The 21,459-nt window shown below is 48.6% G+C and overlaps 1 protein-coding gene and 1 long non-coding RNA gene across 2 annotated transcripts in view; one reads left to right on the plus strand and one right to left on the minus strand.

Annotated features, from left to right (window-relative positions):
- Positions 1–21,459, plus strand: part of Nmnat3 (nicotinamide nucleotide adenylyltransferase 3) — a 142,135-nt gene that overhangs the window by 12,326 nt on the left and 108,350 nt on the right. The window lies entirely within an intron of this gene.
- On the minus strand, positions 8,829–12,358 carry LOC125613595. The gene is made up of 2 exons (XR_007344158.1): positions 11,412–12,358; positions 8,829–9,890 (listed from the first exon to the last, which is right to left on the minus strand). It is a non-coding gene; the product is annotated as an uncharacterized LOC125613595 (long non-coding RNA).

Consider the following 21,459-nt stretch of genomic DNA (forward strand, 5'->3'; position numbering starts at 1 on the left):
CCCCCAGAGGATCCCTGTTGAGTCTTGTTGTCCTTCCTTCATGGTCTGTGTGTCTCTTTATATTTCACTCTTTTTATATGAAACACTGTCTTCTACACCCACCCTTCTGCACCTTCCTGTTTTCACATTTCATCCGTCTGCAAGGACTGCCTTCGCAGAGGGCTCTCCGTCCCTCTCTACACGCTGTGTTCTATCCTGTGGTCACCGTGGCTTTCTAGTCTGTTTTCTGGGTGGGTGCTGAGCTGTCTCCATCCCTTTGCTCTTGTGGACAGTGCTGCAGCGAGTACCATGTGCGTGTCCTCTTTCCTGTCAGTGAGTAACCAGGGAGGCCATGCCAGTCACAGGCATGCTCTTCCCAGCACTCTGCTTCTAGTCCCACCATGACTCATCCCAGTCTCCTCTGTTCACACGGACTCCCAGAGGTCAGCAACATGGCCACTGCAGCGCCACACTGTGCAGCACAGAGCTCTGTGTCCACCCTGTACAGCAGAGGCAGAGACAGTGGAGGAGGAGGAGCAGGGAGGTGCCTGGGTACAGGTGACTGAGAGGCCTGTACTCCACCTCCTCCAGTGTCATCCATCACGGTGTCCCTTGATGGCAGTTACCGCTCCAGACCTGTGTGGTTCCTCCCTCAGGGTCTTGCTAGATTCGCTGGCCTTTATGCACAGGGTGGAGGCCCACCCCCGAGCCCAGTGTTTGCAGCCTCGCTGGCCAGCCCAGGTCTGCTGCCTGGCAGCCTGTCCTGCCCCAAACTACCACCAGCAGGCTTTGTTGTGGTGGACGATGTGGATGGGGTTGACCAGAGGGCCATGAAATCACTAGTGAATTGCTGTCCTGATAAAAAGCCAACCTCATGGAATGTTCCCTTCCCAAGGAAGCATCTTTGATCATTTCTATTAGGAACTGTATTCCTTAAGGAATATAGGTTGATTCGGTTAAAATAAAGTGACCAAACTCTAAGCTCCACAAGCAAGACTGTTGTTCTTGACGCTTTAAAGAAGGCATCCTTGGATGGCATATGTTCAGGATTCTTTCTGTGGTAAGAAATAAAAACTTCACCCAAACTGGGTTAAGAAAACACTATGAGTGCGCCTACTGTAATAGAAAAGTGTTTGGGTATCAGGCCCAGCTGGTTCCAGGTGCTCCGAGGAATCTGGCCTTTACTGTCTTCCAGTTCTTCTTACCACTGTGTTGGCTTTATTCTCTAAGGCAGCTGCGATGGCAGTTCTGGGCTTCTATGGTGTTCACAGCTCCATTCTTTTGCCCAGTGTGCAGATTGAACGGGGACTCGTTAGTCCTGTAGAGATAATGTGTCCACCCCTGGACCAATCCGTTTTTCCAGGAAGTCGAAGTGCTCTGCACATCTTGATTATGCCAGAATCCTGAGGAGGGGTGGCTGAGCAGTTTGCAGACGGTGGCGGCGCTGTCTCCCAGACACAGGACTCCAGATCTGAATTTCAGACTGTGACACGTACCCGAACCAGACAGTAGGCCTGGGAGTTAGGAACAGGCTCACTGCGCCCAATTCTCTGCTTTTGAATATGTTCAAAAATTGGTTTAATAAAAGTGCTTTCTTAAAAAAATAAATTTTAAAAAAAAGGTGCATCAAGGAAAGAGAAGGGGGCTTTTTTGAAAACTCTCGACAAACCAGCCTCATGTCCCTGGTTGCTGTCTGATTTTCTTGCTTTGTTTTTCTTCTCGTTGTACAAAGAAACCTTGATCCTTCCTTCCCTCTAAGCTGGGGATTGGGGGAAGACATTTGACTTTAGATGGGTGTGGTGTGCTTGCAGGGATCTGGGGGATGTCACCAAAGGGCACTAAAATCCATGTCTCCATGGTGCCCAGCACAAAAGCCTCAAAAAATTCCAGCTGGGAGAGAAGGATGTGTGATCTGTGCCCACGAGTCTGCGTCTCCCCCTTTTTTGTTGGTATTTGAGCCTGCGGGGGGAGACAGGCCAGCTGAGGGCTTAGGAGGGCCAGGGCCTTCCGATCCATAGAGTTAGGGGGAGGCCCAGAAGCCCAGTCAGGAACTGGCTGCTGGAGGAGATCTTAGCTCTTAGACCACCTTTGCAATTCATAGGTGAGGAGTCTGAAGCCAGAGGAGTTATGTGACTGGCCCGAGGCCACACAGAGGATAGCAGGAGCAGAGCTGGTACCACCTAATGGTTGTGTGGCCTCCATGAGCTCGATTGCCTTTCTGAGCTTCTGCTTCCTCACCTGCCGTGGAAGGTGGAATCATAGCCCTTCAAAAATGTCCACATCCTAATTCCTGGGACCCGTGACTACTGTAGGTCACATGGCGTGGGAGACTTATGGTGGCAGACGAAGTTGAGGTTGCTCATGAGCTGAGCTGAGGACAGGGAGAGGATGCTGGGTCCCCTGGACGGGCCCTTCTCCTCACAAGGGTCCTTCTAAATGCAAGAGGGAAGCAGGAGGGCCAGTAGGAGGAGCAGCATGAGAAAGACAGCCCCAGCCTCGGCTGGCTGAGGACGGCAGGGGCCACAAGCCAAGTGGCAGAGAAGCTGGAAAAGGCGAGAAAGGCCTTCTGCCCCAGACCTGCAGACAGGAGGGCAGCCCTGCCCACGTCCTCATTCAGTCCCTTTGGAACTTGTGACTAAGCAGAACAGTAAAATAAGAAACGTGTATTGTTTTAAACCACTAGGCTTGGGGTGGTTTGTTAAAACAGCCATAGGAAAACCCCATGCCTCTAAGGGGCAGTAGTCATACTTGCCTCAGGAGACCGGCATTTAGAGTCAGGGACATGATGCAAAGCCAAGATGCTCAATAACAGTAATGTCAGGGGTGGACAGTGGAGGTGGGGTCATTAATATAGAGTAGAGGAAGGGTAGTCGATGGCCATTGTCTTTGAAGAACCAAAGTTGGGGGGCTGGGATTGTAGCTCAGCAGTAGAGCATTCGCCTAACATGGGGGGAACCCGGGTTTGATCATCAGCACCACATAAAAATAAAGGCATTGTGTTGTCTCCATCTACATCTATCTATCTAAAAAAAGAACCAAAGTTGGTGCCTCTGATAAAGTTCGAATAGTAGGAGGTCAGTAGGAGATGCCAGATGCCCAGCAGGGTGTCCGGTGGCCCCTGTGGGAATGCCCCACTCCCAGAGTCCATGAGGCCTTCCTCCTCCACTTCCCCAGCACTCCCCACTCCACAGCACCATCCTGCAGGACAGGAGGCCAGAGCTAGCTCAGGGCTGACCCTGTGATGCTCCATCATAGCCTCAGGGATCTGTAGGATGTGGGCTCTGACCCCCAAGCTTCTGCCTGACCCTGTCCCTTGGGCCTTAAGGATGACTCACCCCTCACCCCCAGTGTGAGTAGGACTGTAGTGAGCTTACCCTGGGCCAGTCCCTGCTTGGGCTCTGTGACCATTTTCAGGACTGCCCTTGATGGCAGGTCTTTTTCCACTGTGTTGAAAGGAGCAGACAGGTTCCACAAGGTCAGATGTGTTGCTCAAGGTCGTAGAGCTCATCAGAGGAAGGGCAGGACTCTAAACCAGGTTTATCTGGCTCCAGATCCAGCTCCTGGACAAAGCTGGTCACCAGGAGAGGAAGAGAGATGGCCTCCTTCACTGCTGACTCGGGGGACTCGGGGGTGCTGTGGCCTGTGGGAGTGAGTCCCCCCAAGTCCCTAGGTGGAGGCCTCCACAAAGGAACACCCTGCAGTCCTCCCATACCTCTGGGATGAAGGAGCCTTGGTGGGACAGGTGGGGCACCCTTGCTTCTCAGGGACTTTGAAGGGACATTCACACCTGTCATTTGCTCTCAGTCACCGTAACCATTTCTGCATTTTACTTTTCAAGCTGACATTTGGACTGGTGTGAGATGATACTGGGGAATTTTTGTTAATTGTTAATTTTCTCAGGTGTGATCATGACGTGGTGGATAAGTAAGAGAGCGTCCTTGTTTTAGGAACCGTCCTTTAGTTTTGAAGTATTTACTTCGGGCAAAAGAGGTGAAGTAAACATGGCAACACGTGAATGACCCTTTGGGGACCTCTGTGTGGACGTTCCTTCTGTTGTCTGTTTCCCTATGATTATAATTTTTCATAGTAAGAAGTTGTTATTTTTTTAAGGCATTCACTGAGCCTCAGAATGTCTGTGACACAGCCCTAGGTTCCAGGAGAAAACCCCCAAGGAAGTCACTTGAGCAGAGTGGAGAGGCCCCTTGACCCCAGGAGGACGGAGGCTGGGCACAATGGGTAGGTCTGGAAGGACATCAGATGGCCAGACCTGATCCAGACCTGATTCTGGGTCTCGTGGGTGCACAGGGGATCTGCCAGCCATCTAGGGTCAGCCCTGAATCCAGTAAATAAGGAGCAGCTGGCCCATGTCCCCTGTTGCCTGGTCGTGGAAAGCTTTTTTGCCATGTGACTGTCCTTCCACAAATGGGGGGTGAGTTTCCCTCCCCAGGGGCAAAATTCCTTTGCTTTATTGCGATACAGGAAAAGGACCGTGCTGTTTTGATACACATCTCCTCATGGTGTGTGCTGCTTAATAGGCATCACATTTGTCACTGCAGATCCCCCAGCATGGCTTATTTATTTATATATTTTGTTTTTGGCCAATTGTGTAATCGCTACGGTTTTACATGAAAAGTTCATTTTTCAAACATAGCATCGGAGCAGATAATCAGATTCCCCGATCTCCTGTTAGCCCCCTCTTCCTTTGTACTCTCCGTTATCAAAACAGCCAGCTGGTGAAGAAGAGCCTGGGACTATTGTTCTCCCCTGTCTCCTCTAACTTTAGGGTAACAGTATTGCCAAGGACGTCACCAAATCCCACGGCCTGTGCTGAGCATCTTTTAATAGAGACATCACTGCTAATCAAGAAGCCAGGTTTTGCCAAATACAGGATTAAGATACTCCCTAAATACAGTGTTATCCTCCAAACAAAACCATTCCTTTCCTATGAGCCTTTGGAAGTACGAACGAATAACCAATGACCTCTTAGTGGTAATTTCATAAATTCTTGGGGAAATGAATTGAATCAGATCAATATATCTGCAGATGCATCAGACTTTTTGAGCTGAAAGGGACTTTAAGATGAAGCTGGTACAGCTCTGTTAGTGCAGGAAACATTCATTTTAACTGCATAGTCAATTCTCAATTAACAAGGGTAATGGAGTGGAAGGAGGTCACTGATAATCAAAAATCATGGCGAAAATAAGATTATAGTCAACACTCGATTTTCTGAGGTCTGATTAACTGGCATGTGGATTAACTGAGGTTAAGACACAGTGGTCCCCAGGATGTCATCCCTTTGGTAATTGGCCAGCAGCTTCTCACCAGCTGACACTCCCACCGACCCTCTCTGCCCCAGGGAGGAGAGGGGTTTCCCTGGGTGGCAGTGACCTTGGGTGAAAGGGCACCAATGGTAGAGACTTCCTGGGAGCTAGGGAGAAGGGGGCTTGTTCCACTAACCCCCTACACACCGAGTCCATGTGCAGAGCATCAGCACTTCCCAAAGGTTTATTTTGCCTTATTGCTGGCCCCCCATCCTGATTTCCCATCCAGGAGGTCTGGAGTGGGACCTAGGAATTTCCATTTCTAACAAGTGCCTTGGGGTTGCTGATACTGCTTGTCTTTGAAAACTGCTACTTTCTAAAACAGGTTTTTCACCCCAGACTGCACATTAGAATCACCTAGGGAGCTTTTCAAAGCTACTGATGTCTGGACGTGCCTTGACCAAGTCCATGAAAGGCTGTGGGTGTGGGACCCAGCAGAGGAGAGCCAGAGCTCCCCAGGTCATGCTAATGCCCAGCCAGGACTGACACCACTGCTCCAGATAATGTTCCTGCCCCCCAGGAATCTGCCCAAGGCCGCCTCATGATTCTCCCTTGGCTGTACCCCTCTGTTTATTTGTCTAATGTTTTTCTTTAAATCGAGGGTTTATCATGTAAATAGATTTATTGGAAAAGTAAATCACATATTCATGTAGGAAAACTATTTTAACAGGCCAGGAATGGGACATAAGTATAAACACAAATGTATTACCTGTTGACACTTTTAAGTTCTCACCTGGACCATCACACTTGGGGAGTCTCCACTCTGGGACTGTGCTTTTATTGTCTTGATTATGTTGAAGCCCTGGGGCCTCACACATTCTAGGCAAGCACCATACCCCTGAGCTGCATTCCCAGCTCTTTCTAAAATTTTTATTTTGAGACAGGGTCTTGCTAAGCTGCTGAGACTGGCCTTGAATTTGCAGTCCTCCTGCATCGGCCTCCTGAGTAGCTGGCCTGCACCACCAGGCCTCACTTGAAACTGTGTTTCTTTTTTTTTTAAAGAGTGGGGGGGAGAGAGAGAGAGAGAGAGAGAGAATTTTTTTAATATTTATTTTTTAGTTTTCGGCGGACACAACATCTTTGTTTGTATGTGGTGCTGAGGATCGAACCTGGACCGCACGCATGCCAGGCGAGCACGCTACCGCTTGAGCCACATCCCCAACCCGAAACTGTGTTTCTTGATCCTTTTTCTATTGCAAAGGTGATGAAATACACTTATTTTGTTTTTTTATACACTCTCGTGGACTAAGGAGAGCAGTGCTAGCTCCGAGCACACCTAATCTGCTGATAAGACAAACAGGTCTAAATGCAAGCAAGAGCAACTTGTGTTACACAATAGCCCTGATTCGGTGACAACCTGTACTTTCAAAATAAAGTCACTGGTCAGTAGGAGAATAAACTGTGGTGTCGACAAATAACAGAAAATTCCGCAGAAAAGAAGCCACTATTGATTGACACAACAATATGGATGAATGTGAAACCACATGGACCTTGCTGGCTGAAGCCTGATGCAGGCGATGGTGACGTGTGATTCCATTTATACCTAAAACAGGGAGGACCACTATGTTAAAGACTTAAAATAGTGGTTGCTTCAGGAAGGGGGATGGGCTCAGCAGTGAAGGCCATGTTCCAGATGTTGCTAGGGTTGGAGTGACATGGACCCCTGCATTTGTCAAAATTCATTGAGTGGGGCTGGGGTTATGGCTCAGCAGTAGAGCACTCGCCTCACACGTGCAAGGCCCTGGGTTCGATCCTCAGCACCACATAAAGATAAATAAATAAAATAAAAAGTTACAAAAAAAAATTTCATTGAATAGCGTGCTTGAGAGTGGCACAGTGCACTGTGGGTTCAGAGGCGGGGTGGGGGGACAGGAAGAAAGCTAAGCAAATCCTTACAGAAAGCGAAGCTGACCTCTGGTCAGCATGTACCTGCTGAGGTGGGCAGGGCTGAGTGCTCTGCTGCCTTAGTCTTTGAAAGGTGTCAAGAAAATCTAGATTGATGAATGAATAGAAGGGTAGATGTATGATCAAATAAACTTCATAAAGTATTAATTGTAGATTTAGGGGATGGACATCCAGGTGTTCACTTTAAAGTTCTTTCACTTTTGCTGTATGCTGGAGATCTTCAATAATACAGGTGGGGGTGTTAATACCGATGTTCTAAATGAGTACTTCTTCTGCTACCTGAGCTCTAGAAGGAGCCGCCCAGTGGGTCTTGCTGTGATGGCTCCTCCCCAAGGGGGATGGGAGGGATTGAGCCAAGAGTGGAGGGCAGGGTGCTTATTAAGGGGCGCTGTGCCCAGAGAGAAGATGGGGAGTCTGGGCACCCCAGCGCTAGGCCCGTATGGGGGGTGGGGTGCCGAGGGCATTCCCTTCCCTCCCCTGTGCAGGCTCCTGGCTGCTCACTTGGGCAGTGAGCCCTGGGGAGGCTGTGTTAGATGTGAGCTGCCAGCGCCCCCAGGGCTTTGCCACAGAGAGGGGCACCTCCCAAGTCCCTCCAACCACAAGACCCCAAAACATGCCACCCCGATGCCTCACTGGCCATCCTGAACCCAGGGGATGCTGAGGTTGGGGGCACTGGAGTATGAGCTTACTGTCCCCAGGGTTGGGCAGGTTCAGTGAGCAAGAAGAGCCTTCTCAGGCCTGGTTGGGGGTTCTGGAGGGGACTCCATATCATTGACCAGAGGCACCACTCTGGACCTCAGGGTCTTCCCTGCCTTGCACAGCCCCACAACCTGTCCACTCACCTCACAACACTCACAGTGCACACCCTAGTATACACTGCATGGCATGATTTACACACAGTGCAGTGTGGCCTCTGCATCGTCTGCCCTCGCAGCACACCTGCCTCCTCATGCGACACCCACACCACCCTTCACACCCCTCGCTGGCAGACTCCAGCAACACCCCTTACAGCACATAATCATGTGGGACACCTTGTGACACTACTCCCAACATGGCCTCTGCACACTCCCCCACCGGGGGCACACCTCTGCTGGCCCCTGGGAGGCCTCTTGTCCTGCCATTGGAGATGGAATGCCCTGGGATCCCTGTGCTGTCAGAGCTAACCTGCTGTCCCCTTCCTTACTTCGAGGATCTTGAGATGCACGAGAAGAACCATGTACTCTCAAGGGCAGAGCCTATGGCTGATGTCTAAAGGGTGGTTAATATGCTGATGACGTCTGTTGTCTCCTCCAAAACCCGAAGGAGTCCATCTTGAATACCAAAGAGCTTGAGGCTCAGTTGGGAACAGTCTGGATCCCTCGGGCTCCTGTTGCCTCTGACTCTTCAGATGGAAAGTGAGACGGCGCAATCCCCATGACCCACAGGAGCCCCTACCTGCCCTGTGTTTCCTAGCTCTGTGCCTTTGGACCTGGCCTCCACCTTCAGTCTTCTCAGAAATAAGATGGTCCTAACTCTACACAGCTTGTGCACAAATTAAAGATAACACCAAGACGGCATAGATACAGGCACAGGTACTGCCAAAATAGGAGTTAGTAGGCCTAAAAAGTACCCAGTACACTTACATTTATCTATTGTAATTGTTACTTTTATTATCAATTTATTATGATTTTGGTGTATCATTGTCACCCATGAGGATTCAGAATGTGAAAAGATAATATTTGGAATTCCTGCAACTACAGTTTTACATTTTTTTTTTTGTTTTTCCACAGATGGTGTTTTGAACATTTAAGTAGCAACTTGCTTTTTCCATATCTTACTCCCCCTCCCTCCACTAAAATGAGTTCCTTAAGAGCAGGGACTATGTCTTCCACACCTGCGTCCCCAGGACCAAGCACAGTCATACATGGAAGATGTCAGGGACCTGGAGGTCAGCACAATGGCACAATTTCTTGACTAACCAATCATCCCAGAAATAACACTGTTCAGTTTGTCCAAACGGCACTTTCAAAACAAAAGCTGCCAGTAGCACCTTCAAAGCCACAGTCACGTCCTCATTTGCATGCTACCCTGTCACTTCACTTTACATGCCAATTAAATGGGACATTAAGCTGCCAATATGTCTGCCACTCTGCTTGGTAGAATCCGTTTCCCTTCAATCAGTGACCTGGATTCATTGTCTCCCATCTATTAAGGAGGTTTGTCTTCCCCCCACGATCCCCAGGCAGCGCCCACCAGCCCTGGTCCTGCCCCGTCTTCTTCTGGAGAGGCCTCGATGGCAGTGAGCGTGGCTGAACTCCTATCCCAGTGTGACCTGGCACTGCAGCTCATCTGAGAGATGTCAATCACACCTTTCAGAGTTTCTCCTAGAAATAGAAAAGGCAAGAGCCGGTGCCTAGAAGTGCCGGGTACCTGCCTGTCACCTAAAGCAGTTTTCAAGGAATTTCTTTTAGAGAGCCCTTAGAAGCAGCAATTGTGCCCACATCTGAGTTCTTCCCTGTCTTGCTGTCACCTGGGCCAGGTTTTAGGTAAACGGATCATGGTGAGCACAGCCCATACTCGAATCGCCGTTTGCAAACTCTTGCTATTTTATTGCCGGAGGCTAAAGATGCGGTGATGCTTGCTTCTTCCCTCCTTCTGTGGCTCAGGCACTTTAGTAATTTAAAAGTGCTTCTTCTCCACCTTCATCTAGAGAAGTAAAAATAATTATAATAGAAAATGGGTAATTTGCAGCTACAATGCCAGGCTGATAATCAAAAACTTGTAAATGGAAACATGAGCATATGTTTATCACTTCTTGAAATTAGATTGCAATTGAAAGTAGCTGTGGCCTCAAAGAGAGGGCATTACGGAAGGGAAGGCGGCTGAGCTGTTGGTGGGAGAGCTGCCTGAGCTGTTGGTGGGAGAGCTGCCTGCTAATGAGGCTTTTAAGTTGCAGTTGCCTCAGGAGCAGTGAATAAAGGCAGGCGTCCCAAGAGCGGCTCAGCTGTTCAGGGACCCTCAGGTAATCACTTGTGGATTGATTGTTCCCCTGCGTCAACCATGCAGGGGCTCACCAGCCCCCTCCATCAGGGTCCAGTTCGACCTTGTCAACCTAGAGCACAGGGCTCTAGCCAACCTGGCCCACGTCCCTCACCCTTCCTGCAACTCTAGTATGCCCCGACGGCCTCTCACATCCCCAGGATTTTGCAAATGGTGTTCTTTTTCCAGCCTATCTCCTGCCTGATTCCTATTCACTTTTCAAAACTCAGAACCCTTGTTACTTCCTCCTGAGAGCCCCTCCTTCAACCTCCTCAGTGCACCCATTCTCCTCCTGTTTCTGTTCATACCAGCTGACCACCCTGGGTTGTAACCATCAGGGTGCCCTCTGGTCTCTCTGGTTCCTGACCCACTGCCTAGCTCCCGGGAGAGGCTATTTAATGTCTGTGGAGTGAAGGGATTATTAATGGAAGCCAAGGACTTGAAGGGACTTTAAAGTTTGGCTTTGAAAAAGCACAGTTATGACTTCGTCATTGATAAAATAAATCCTATAAGGCTCTACACTGCCTGCTGAGATATAGGACCGTCTATATCTAAACTAAGGGCGGATGGCGAGGTAGGCCTGCAGTCTTCAAGTCAAAAGCAGGGTCGGCCCAAGAAACCTCGTGGTTTTGCCTGTCTTAAATTCTCTGTGCCTCTATACCACCATCGGGACAGCAGTGTTTTTGCTGCATTGTATCTTATTCTTGTGGTATTATTAGAAGCACTGAAGGGCAGGAGAGGGAGGTCAGTCTTATTCATTTTTCAGTTGTGAGCCCAGGAAGCAGGCCGATCCCACCTACGTCCCTGCTCTGTGGCCCTGCATGGAGCCGGCTCCCCCGGGCGGCCCATGGAGCTCAGGCTCTGCCTGTGAGGGGGCACACAGAGCGACGGTGGGCTCCCCTCCACCACCCTTGTTATACTGGCAGAGCCAGTTCCTGGGTCATGGATCAGGGCAGATTTCAGTCAGTCCCTGGTTGGAATTGACTTGGTTTTCACCTGCAGATTGGTTGCCAAATGCTTAGCTCTTCATTGGGGTCCCTGTCACGTCCCTAGCCCTGGGGAAGCAAGAGGGACTCAAGAGTGACTCCTGCGTGGAGGCTGTCACCCACCAGGGCAGCGAATGGCACTATTCCAGAGAAATCCTGGTCTCAGAGCTGTCCCAACCCAGGACTCTGCTGTGTGACCTACCAGCTCCTGGAGACCCAGGGACGTGAGAGGAGTCAGGGCAGCCCAGGACCACATGCCCCTGCCCAGGCCACGTAGCTTTTCTCCAGCGTGTGGATCTGGGGAGTGACGAGGCGGGACCAGCAGTTGCACTGAGGTGCTGTCAGTTGGTCTGAGCTGTGACGTGTGGCTGACGGTGTGTGTGAGGAGCCCAGGTAGCAGGTAGAGGGCATCAGGCAGCTCGGCTCCAGGACTTCTGTGGGGGAAGGGCTGGGCTGCAGGAGGCTCATGTCCATTCCACAGGCTTTGCCTAAGCCCAGCCCTTGCTAGGCACAGAGGCCGGAGGCAAGGAGCTGAGTGCCCTGCCCCACCCGCCTGCCCCTGCCCCACGTGGGCCACACTTGGCAGCCATCGTTGGGCTTCTCGTGTGTCAGTGCCAGCTCCGTTTGTTAACAGAATAGCCTAACTTGATTAAATATTGCAGAAATGGGTGAACTGTGAGGGTGAAAGAGAAGTTTTTGAGAACTGAATGGAATGTTCCGGAAGGATTCGAGGTGGGAGCTGTCCCCTCCCTGGTCCTCCTGCCAGGCATGGGTGGAGAACTAGACTGTCACAGATTTGTGGAGAGGGGGGCAGGGGACAGAAAGCGAGGTGATTCTGTCCTTGTGCTGCTTCTCGTGTTTCTTCAGGTGACTTCCTATCTAGACGAAGCTGAAGTGGGGGGCCCTCCCTCAGGGATGGGCTTCGTGAGAGCTCCACATCCTGCTCTGGCTCGAGGCACCTCCCTGAGGTATTAAGTTGTAACCAAAGTTCACGTACAGGGCCTTCCTGACTCTCCACTTCACCGTTTGCTCCTCTGTGACCGCCCAGTCCACGTTCCAGCCCTGGTGAGAGTGAGCCTGTGCCGCCCTTGGGACAGTCACTGCTGAGTGGTGGGTGTGGAGGGGCCAACCCCTGAGGCTTAGAGGCCAGCAGAGGCTCACCTTGAGCCAGCTGAAGAGCTGCACAGAGAAAGTGGAGCGGCCACACAGCAGCCCCAGTGTGAGAAGCAGGACAGGGCCTGGCCCAGGTGTTAGAGGGAGTGGACGGAGGGAGGTGGAGAGAGGTCTAGGAGGGGAATGCAGAGGACTTGGTGATGGGTAAATGGAGCAGCAGGAGGGGCTGGGAGGGGAAGGCAACCTCCCGAGCAACTTGCTGGGTGATGGTACTGGTCACTCCCAGGGACCTGGAGGAGACAGTGCAGAGGCACTGAGGGGGCGGGGCATCCAGGGGGAGAGGAGAGCTCCAGCAAGGAAGGAGGCCAGCGGTCCAGGTCACATATGTCCAAGGAAAAGGGGTCCAAGGTACTTGTCCCCTTTACTGAGCAAGTATTTATCAAGCACCTTCTGTGTGCCAGGCTGAAGACCAGGAACATTAAGAAGGGGTGGGTTGGTCTCAGATGCAGGAGGAAGAATCGACTTCAGGGGTGTCCCCCACAAGGTGCCCTCAGCAAGGTTGATAACGTGGGTGTGGGGCCATGTCACAGAGACGGTGCATGGTGGCAGCTTGGGTTTCAGGAGGTAGCAACTGAGGGGTGCCCCGTGTGCTAGGGCCCAGGCAGAGAGGCCAGAGATTGGCCTACAGAAGTGAGCTGAGGAGAGGCCACGCCAAAGGGAGGCTGTGGACGTGGGAGGGTCCCAGAACACAGGTTGTCTGATCGCTGTCAAGACTCTGACTCAGGAAAATGGTCACCAAGAACCCGCAAGCACAGGATCTGTTCGAAAATAATGGCTTCCCCTCACTTAAACATTTAACAACTTTTGACTTGTATTATTTTTAATTTAACCAGTTTTTTAAAATTATGAGGTCTTTAACAAAACCACCATTTTCATTATTCTGTGACACATTGAGACATGTGAGATTTTTTTTTAAATTTTTTATTGTTGGTTGTTCAAAACATTACATAGTTCTTGATATATCATATTTCACACTTTGATTCAAGTGGGTTATGAACTCCCATTTTTACCCCATATACAGATTGCAGAATCACATCAGTTACACATCCATTGATTTACATATTGCCATACTAGTGTCTGTTGTGTTGAGATTTTTTTTTTTTTACACTTGAAATTAAAAAAAATAAAATAAAAACACATCCTAGTCCTATTTTATTTGCAGAATGACCCCTTAGGAGTCATTTAATCCAAACAAGATTTTTATAAAACATAGAGGGAACAGAAAATGACAAAATAATACCAGGAAGATCATTTACAAAGCAATGATTCCTTGACCTCCCCCAATTCTGTCCTGTAACATTTGCACCCCATTGTTTCAAGAAGGTGGGAGTAAGAGACTTTTCATGAAACTCATTTTGTGTTTTTAAGTCAAAAAATTTAATTAAAATTAAATTAAAATTTAATTTTAATTTCAAAAAAATCCTCTTTTAAGTAAATGCATGTCTCTGGTTAAGTGTACCAAGCTCCCGTGTTTCTTTAGTGGATTTGACTTTGAACTTCTAGAGTTACCATGAAAACCACCTGCTTTCGGTTCTGTGGTGACTCCTAGCCGCTCTCTGGGGAGGGGAGGGATGGTGGCTTATTGGCTTTCGGTGCTGTCTCCTAGGGAGACAGACTGCAAGGCTCTGTTCATTTTTGCTTTCAAAATTAAAGTGGATTTAATTTACGCTGGAGAGTTTTGCTATTCTACCTAAACGTTGTGCAGTTGGGAACCTGGGAGTTGGAACAGTCAAGTCCCCCACTAGGGCCTCTGGGGCCCAGGCATAACTGAGAAGTGCTGTTGCCACCCACAGGCTTCCAGTTCACACCCCGATCCTGGGAGGCAGCAGCAGCCAAGGACCCTCACGGGGTCCGGTGAGTCCTTGCTGTGCAACCTTCAACACATGGGTTCACTTCTCTGTGACCAAATTTTGTTTCTGCAGGGGTAGAGTCACAGCATGGAATTGAAATAATGGGTATAAAACAAATAGCAATGGTCCCCTTAAATGGGTAATAATGACATGATCCAACTCAGAGACTCACTCTCCAGCTTTTCTCAGTTGGTCCACCAGAGCTTTTTAGGTTCACATCCCCCTACAGGGTTTGGGTGCCCTGAGGCTCACACCTCATGGATTATGGCTTTTGACTGGCATGGCTCCTCTAGGGTATGCTAAGTCTCCTGGGACCCCATTCTGGGCTTGGGCACTGGCTGGCATGGGGTCGACCCCAGGGCAGGAGCCTTCCTTCCAGAATCAACCCCAGCCTGATCTTTCAGGGCTCTTGTGAGACCCTTTCAGACTTGAACTGGATAGCAAGTGAGGGTTGCACACGGCAAGGAGAGGGGTCTAGGTGTTCTGTTTGGTGAGGACAGAGGGGTGTAGTCTCCCTCTACCTGAGGGAGAGGGCCGGAGGCATCCAGAGAAGCCTTGCTTTGCACCAGCAGAAAGAGCTATTTGAAGTCCTTGCCCAGAGCTTGGCTACCCTGGGGGTTTACTCTGCTCTCCATCACAAGCAGCCTAGGCTGCACCCCAAATGTGGGGCCACCTTAATCCCACAGCTGCCTTGGAGCTGCATCCTGGGTTTTCAGGAGCCTGGAATCTCAGCACTTCTGATGGAAAAGCTGTTCAAAGCCACTGGCGGTGGGTCAGCCGCATCGTCTGCAGATAAACGGCCACACATTATTAGCTTCCGCTCCCTTAATATCACGCATGTTAGGCCGACTTCCTCCTCTCAGGATAACCTCTGGCTTTGGAATTATTGAGCATGAATATATGTGGAATCACTGGAGGAGTTTTTAATCTATTTTGTTTTTATCTTATTTTTCCCTTCAGATTACTTGGAAATGCACTTTCTGGAACTGAGGCCTAATGCAGAACTACTCTGTAAAAAAATGGGGGCTTCCTACGAAACTTAGAGTGAAAACCATCGGGCAGGAGCCCTTGCCCAGTCTCCAGCACCTTCGTTTTCGTGCCCAGGTGCTTTTTGCTCAGTAGGTGTCTGTCTGCCAGACTTGCTGTCCAGGTTCTCATATGACCAGGCCCAAGTGGCTCACTTCTTACCCCTTCTGCAAACCCACAGCTGAGGTCCCGGGAGGACTCCAAGCTCTTCTCCATTTCCAGAATGTTTTCCTTTTACAGTTTGAAAGGTTCATCTTGGATGAAACCAGAAACTTACTTCACATGATCACTTTGGAAGTATCACAGTGAGGAGGCTTTTATTTACTTATATTTATTTGAAAAACTACTTGTCAGTTTTCTCTGGTTGTTTCTTGGATCCTCCTGTTGAAGGGAAATCAGATAGTCCCTTTTGTAAGTGAAGCTGTGAAATTGTCCCTGAAAGGTTTCAGAAATAAGATAGATCCTTCTCCCTTGGAGAGATGTCCAGCTTCTGCCTCAAGGAGAGGAAATGGAGTACAGATCCCTCCAGGTCCATTTTAGCCTTAGAATTCCCTGAAATATTTCCTTCATAGAAAGGATCATATGCATCTGCCATGCTGTCCCCTAGTGTCAACTGGCCCTGGTACAGGGCTACATGCAATGGTGCATGCCATGTGAACTTTAGATTAAGCCTAAAGGACACAGTGTGGTAAAAATCCCAGCCCTGGCAAGGGGTTGGAGCCTGGGGCTCCAATTCTAGCTTCGTTAACTTGCTTCGTTACTTCGGTTAAGCAATGTCACCTCTCTGGTCCTCAGTTTTCTTAACTGTAAAGTGGGATTTTGGATCTGATGTTATATTATACAAAAGCACCAAATAAGCAGGGCTAAATATTTCAATTAAGCATAAGCCTTCTAGAAAGAGCATTGCCTCTACTTAAAAAAGGGTCTTCCTCCCAATAATGTGTGTTCTGGTGGCAATTTCTTCTGAATACAGAAGAGGAGAGGCCTTCCTGAAATTAGCAGAAAGCAATCGTACAGCGTCATGAGTTTTTCAGATTCGCAGCAAATCTTGAAGGAACACACCTTGAAGGGTAAACGCTTTGTGTTATAGGGAAGAAAGGGGATTGGTTCCTTTCAGCAGAAAGCAGTAATTTCACTAAGAAGCATCATGGAAGCAGTTTTTAGAGGGACTCGTCTCTCTCAAAGCACTTTGCTCCTGTAGCGTGTGTTTGAGATATAAGTGACCCCTGCCCCTGCCTGTGTGTATCCAAAAGGGAGTTGGGCTGATAGTTTCTTGTCTAGAAATTGGATCTCTGCGTAGGGGTCTTGAGACACACCCATGCGTCTTGTCAGTGCCCCTGAGCTGCTGCTGTGGTCCCTGTGTATTTCCCTGGCTGTACCCACTCCCTCTGGGCGAGCTGTCGGGCAGCCTGCTTGGGTAGTAATCCACACTGACCTTCCCCTGGGCAGGCAGGCAGGCAGGCTTCCTGTGCCTGTGGGGGAGCACCAGAGACTTCAGCTGTGCCCTTAGGAGGGGGATAGGAGAGTCCTTTTCAAAGAAGTAATGCCTCCTTTCCAGGCCAGCAACTCACAGTGCTGAGCCCTGCAGGAACTGTATGCTCACTTGTGAGAAAACTGTCACCCTTGGGATGGGGGGTGACACAACCTTTAGAAACAGTGCCATGTAGAATTGTGGGACTTCTCAGGAGCAATGGTGTGAAGTTCCTTGGCTTCGGCGTGACACTGCTGGGAGTGAACTGTGACTTTGTCCCCCTGCCTTGGAAGAGACCAAAGATAGACCTGCTGGAGACTTTGGCCACTGACTGTGTCTTTTTTATACCTTTAAATGAGAACATGGTGGCAGCAGTGCCAGAGAACTCCGTATAAATGCCAGGCTTTCTGCCTCCTGCCACTGAGCACTAGCGGGGCTGCAGGAGACCTCAAGATGCCACAGCAGGGTCAAGACTGTTGACCGCACAGCCCTTCACAGGGCACAGTCCCCGAGGAGTGCCACTGTTCTCCTGACACTGCTGGCTAAGGCTCTCAGAGCACATTTTATTGCCTTTCTGCCTTTTTTTCCCCTCAAGACTAGAAACAGCACCAGAGGTCCCCCCAACCCCTTATCTGATGGAGATGCGTTCTGAGACTCCCCAGTGGATGGATGCCTGAAACCTCAGAGAGTGCCAAACCCTGTCACTGAATGCCTTTCACACCTAACCAAGCACTCGGTCACACTCTGTGGTCCTAGCTTCTGCAGTTTGAGGGGCAATAGCAAAACTAGCACAAATTTCATTTTCCCTTCTTCATGACTTCATGGAGAAGATTCATTCTTACTATAGATCTTGGTGACCTCAGCATAGGATTTTATTTTCTTATTGAGTTGAGAACTTTCACCTTTTCATTTGAAGGAGGCACTTTACAGATTCTCTTTTGCATACCCAAATTGCCAGCATTGTTACTTTTGCACTCTGGAGTCATTATTAAGTTAAATAAGGGTTACCTGAGCACAAGCATTGTAATACTACTACAGTCAACCAGATAACTGAGATGGCTGCTCAGTGATGAATGGGCAGGTAGCATATACAGCACGGATACTGTGCTGGACAAAGGGATGAGTCGTGTCCTGGGTGGGATAAAGTGGAATAGCACAAGATTCCATCACACTACTCAGAATAGCTTGAGATTTAAAACTTATGAATTGTTTATTTCTGGAATTTTCCATTTAATATTTTCAGATGAGATTGACTGTGGGAAATTGAAACTAGAAAGCAGAACTGTGGATAAGGAGGAACTCCTATATGAGCTTAGGGGAAAAATCAGGTCAGCATAAAATAGTACTAATAAAGCCCAAGTCTGGCCACTCCTGCTGCCATCCCCAGAACCCTCCTCCTTCCCTTAGAAGTTGAAAGCTTACTGTCAAATGTGCACACCTCCAACAAATTCATAAGTATACAGGAAAATATACACCATGTGTAACAGTAATATAGATTGCTTGGTTTAAGTAATTTAATACTCTATGCAATTTGTATTTCTTCACCCTATATTTACTCAGTAATAGCTTCCCACATCAGTACATGTAGAAATAATGTCACTCTTTTAAAAAAACAGTTGCCTAGTACTACATGGAATTTAACCATTATTATTTTAGTAGACTTTCAGGTTCCTAATTTTTCATTATTCCAGATAAACCTGCAGAGAATCACCTGCTAACATATGCTTGCAGACATCTGGCTGTGTTTAGTAATAATTACACCGCATTTATTTGAAGGTGTGCTACACACACACACACACACACACACACACACACACCTACACAGACATAGCAGTGCTATGGCTAATTCACAGGAAATTTCTCAAATCCCTCACTTCCTCTGCCCGCTTTCATGCTTTACCTGTTCAGATGTTGGCTTTAGGAATTACACTGGTTTTGTTTTCCAGGCCCTCAGCCTCTGCCCTGGGCGGGTACCTTGCCCAAGGCTGGGAGTGGGCAGTGGTCCGGCTCCCACCTGTGTGACAACCACCCTCTTTCATGCCTGCTGGAGGCAGGACGTTGAATTCTACCCAAAACCATCCAGGAACCGTGGAGTGTTAGGGACAGCTTTTGTATAAACTGAAACCCTTCCTCCTGTACCCCTATGGGTACATCAGTTTCCTATGGATGCTTTAAAAAACTGTCACACACTTGGCAGTTTAGAACAACAAAAATTTATTTTTTTCACAGTTTGAACTCGGTATCTGGAAACCAAGTTCTAGGGGAAATCTGTTCCTGGCCTGGCCCAGCCTCTGGTGGCTGCTGGCACTCCTTGGCTTGTGGCCACATCCACCACAGTCCTCAAGGCCAGCGTATCCGGTTTTCCCCGTCTCCCTCTGCATGTGGCTTTCTATGTGTGTATCCTGTCTTGCTCTGTCTCCCCCTTTTAAGGATGTGTGTGATTACAGGCAGCACCCTCATCTCAAGACCCCTACCTTGTTCTCATCTTTAAGACCTTTTCTCCAAATAAAATAGTAATTACATTTTCTGGGGGTTGGAACCTGGTATCTTTGGGGGACATTATTAAATCTACTATGATAAGATTTTTTTTTACCTATTTTTCCCAGCATTTTAACTTGCTTTGGGGGCACCCGTGATATTTCCCTTGAACTCTTTGGAAGAATGTATTTTCATTTACAAGGAAGTCCAAATTATTTTGCTCTGTGCATTGCAAATTGGCTTCAATTTGGTGAGGTGGCAGAGCCAAGGTCAGACAGAAAGAAAGTCTCCAGTTGGCAAGCTCCTTAACCCAGAGACTGCATGGCATGAACTTGCACACCTAGCTGCAGCAAGTTCAGGTGAAATGTGCCCATCTCCTCTTTTTAATTTAGAAATGTGTGGCAGTAGGGTAGTCTGCATGTCCTACCTCAAATGAGGTTGAGAAGTGGTTCATCCCACCTTCCCCCGTGTAGATCAAAAACACGCCCAAACCATGACATTCCTTCTGAAGTCTGCCCAGATGGGCGCACAGGTGTTCAGCTCTTGTTAAAAAACAGTGGTGGGTGGTGGGCGACATTAAGGGCAAAAGGCCCTGGAAGCGTGTGCCTCTAAGGCAGTTAGCCGTGTTAGAATACAAGGATGGGTCAGTGTGCGCAGGTTCAATGGAAAGAGGACAGCTGCTCCCTCCGACTCTCCAGTCCTCCCCCAGAAAGGCCTTGGACTTGGCCTTGCCCTTGCCATGCAAATGCTAATGCCTTCTATTTCCATCCCCCAATTTTACAGCAGACCTGCATGCTCATAAATTAAACTGCAGTGCTCAGCATTATCATGGGCTTCTAGGATTTAGTCCAAAATGGCCCAAACTCCTGCCGATTTCAGCAGAACTCCCTTTGGTCACTGCCTGTTAATATATTATAGAGACATGAGGACAGCGATCCAGAGTGCAGAGAGGCAGGGGAGAGCACGCTTCCCTGCACAGAGGACCCGCCAGCCACCAGGGCCCAGGGAGCGGAGGGGGGGAGGTGTCCCCGGCCTCACCTCACCGCAGACAGGGCAGCACCCAGGTACGCCTGCTGCACCTGGGCAGGGCGATGTGTGGTCCCCAGTCTGCCTTCCCCTAAGGCACCTGGAATGAGAAGGGCTCAAATTTAAAGGAAAACAAATCAACTGCAAGAAGTGAATAAAACAAGCCCAAATATGGCCAGTTTGTGTCACTTTCTAAGCCAGTGACCAGGACTGAAAATACACACCCAAATGTCTCCCCAGAAGCAGGTTGCCAAGGGTACAGAAATGCAGTGACACTTGGCTTCCCAACATAATAGACTATTGCTGACTTTTTAATCAAAGCAATATGTACACCTGTTTTTTTAAAATCAATTAACACAGAAGGGCTTTTCATGAAAAATTACAGCTCTGCCCCCACCCACCCTCCCTCTGCCTACATCCCAAAGGCAGGACTTGGACATTTTAATTATTTGGAGGGTTAAATGCACAGCTCTAAATTTTATGCCACTGAGTCTCATTATGAAAAGCAAAGATTTGACTCACTTGTACTCTCTGCACCCTTCCTTTCCTCCTCCTTCCTTTTTTTTTTTTTTTGATGCTGAGAACTGAACCCAGGGATGCCACTGAGCTACTTCCTCCCTTAATAATTGGGATTACAGGCATGTGCCATCACATCTGGCCAAACCCAATTTATTAAAAAAAAAAAAATCAATGTATCCTCTAGAAACTACACTTCTCAGATTTTCTTGTGATGGTTTTCCTTGCATTCTGGCTAGTGAGGTGTGAGCAGACGTTGTTGGGTGGGGCTGCAGGAAGACTACAGAGAGAGCTGACTCAGCAGTTGGCTTCTTCTGCCCTCCTTCACTCTTCCTCTTCCCACTTGGAACACAGATATGATGGCTCTAGCTGCGACAGTTATCTTGTGACAGTGAGGCAATCTTGAAGGTAAATGGGAGGCATGTTCTAAGAATGCTAGAAAAAAAAAAATCTAGAGGGATCCCAGGCTACTGATATCATAGCTGCTGCTACAGCCCTGAACTGCCTGCCTTCTCATTTCATTTTATGAAAAAAAATATTTGAAGTCCTCTCTTTTTTAAAAATTTTTAATTTGTTTTAATTAGTTATACTTGACAGTAGAATGCATTTATGCACTTTGATATATCATACACAGAGGGATATAATTTCTCATTTTTTCTGAGTGTACATGTTGCAGAATCACATTGGTCATGCAGTCACACATATACATA

The sequence above is a fragment of the Marmota marmota genome, unplaced genomic scaffold (assembly GCF_001458135.2).
Source record: "Marmota marmota marmota unplaced genomic scaffold, marMar, whole genome shotgun sequence".
NCBI classification, from domain to species: domain Eukaryota; kingdom Metazoa; phylum Chordata; class Mammalia; order Rodentia; family Sciuridae; genus Marmota; species Marmota marmota.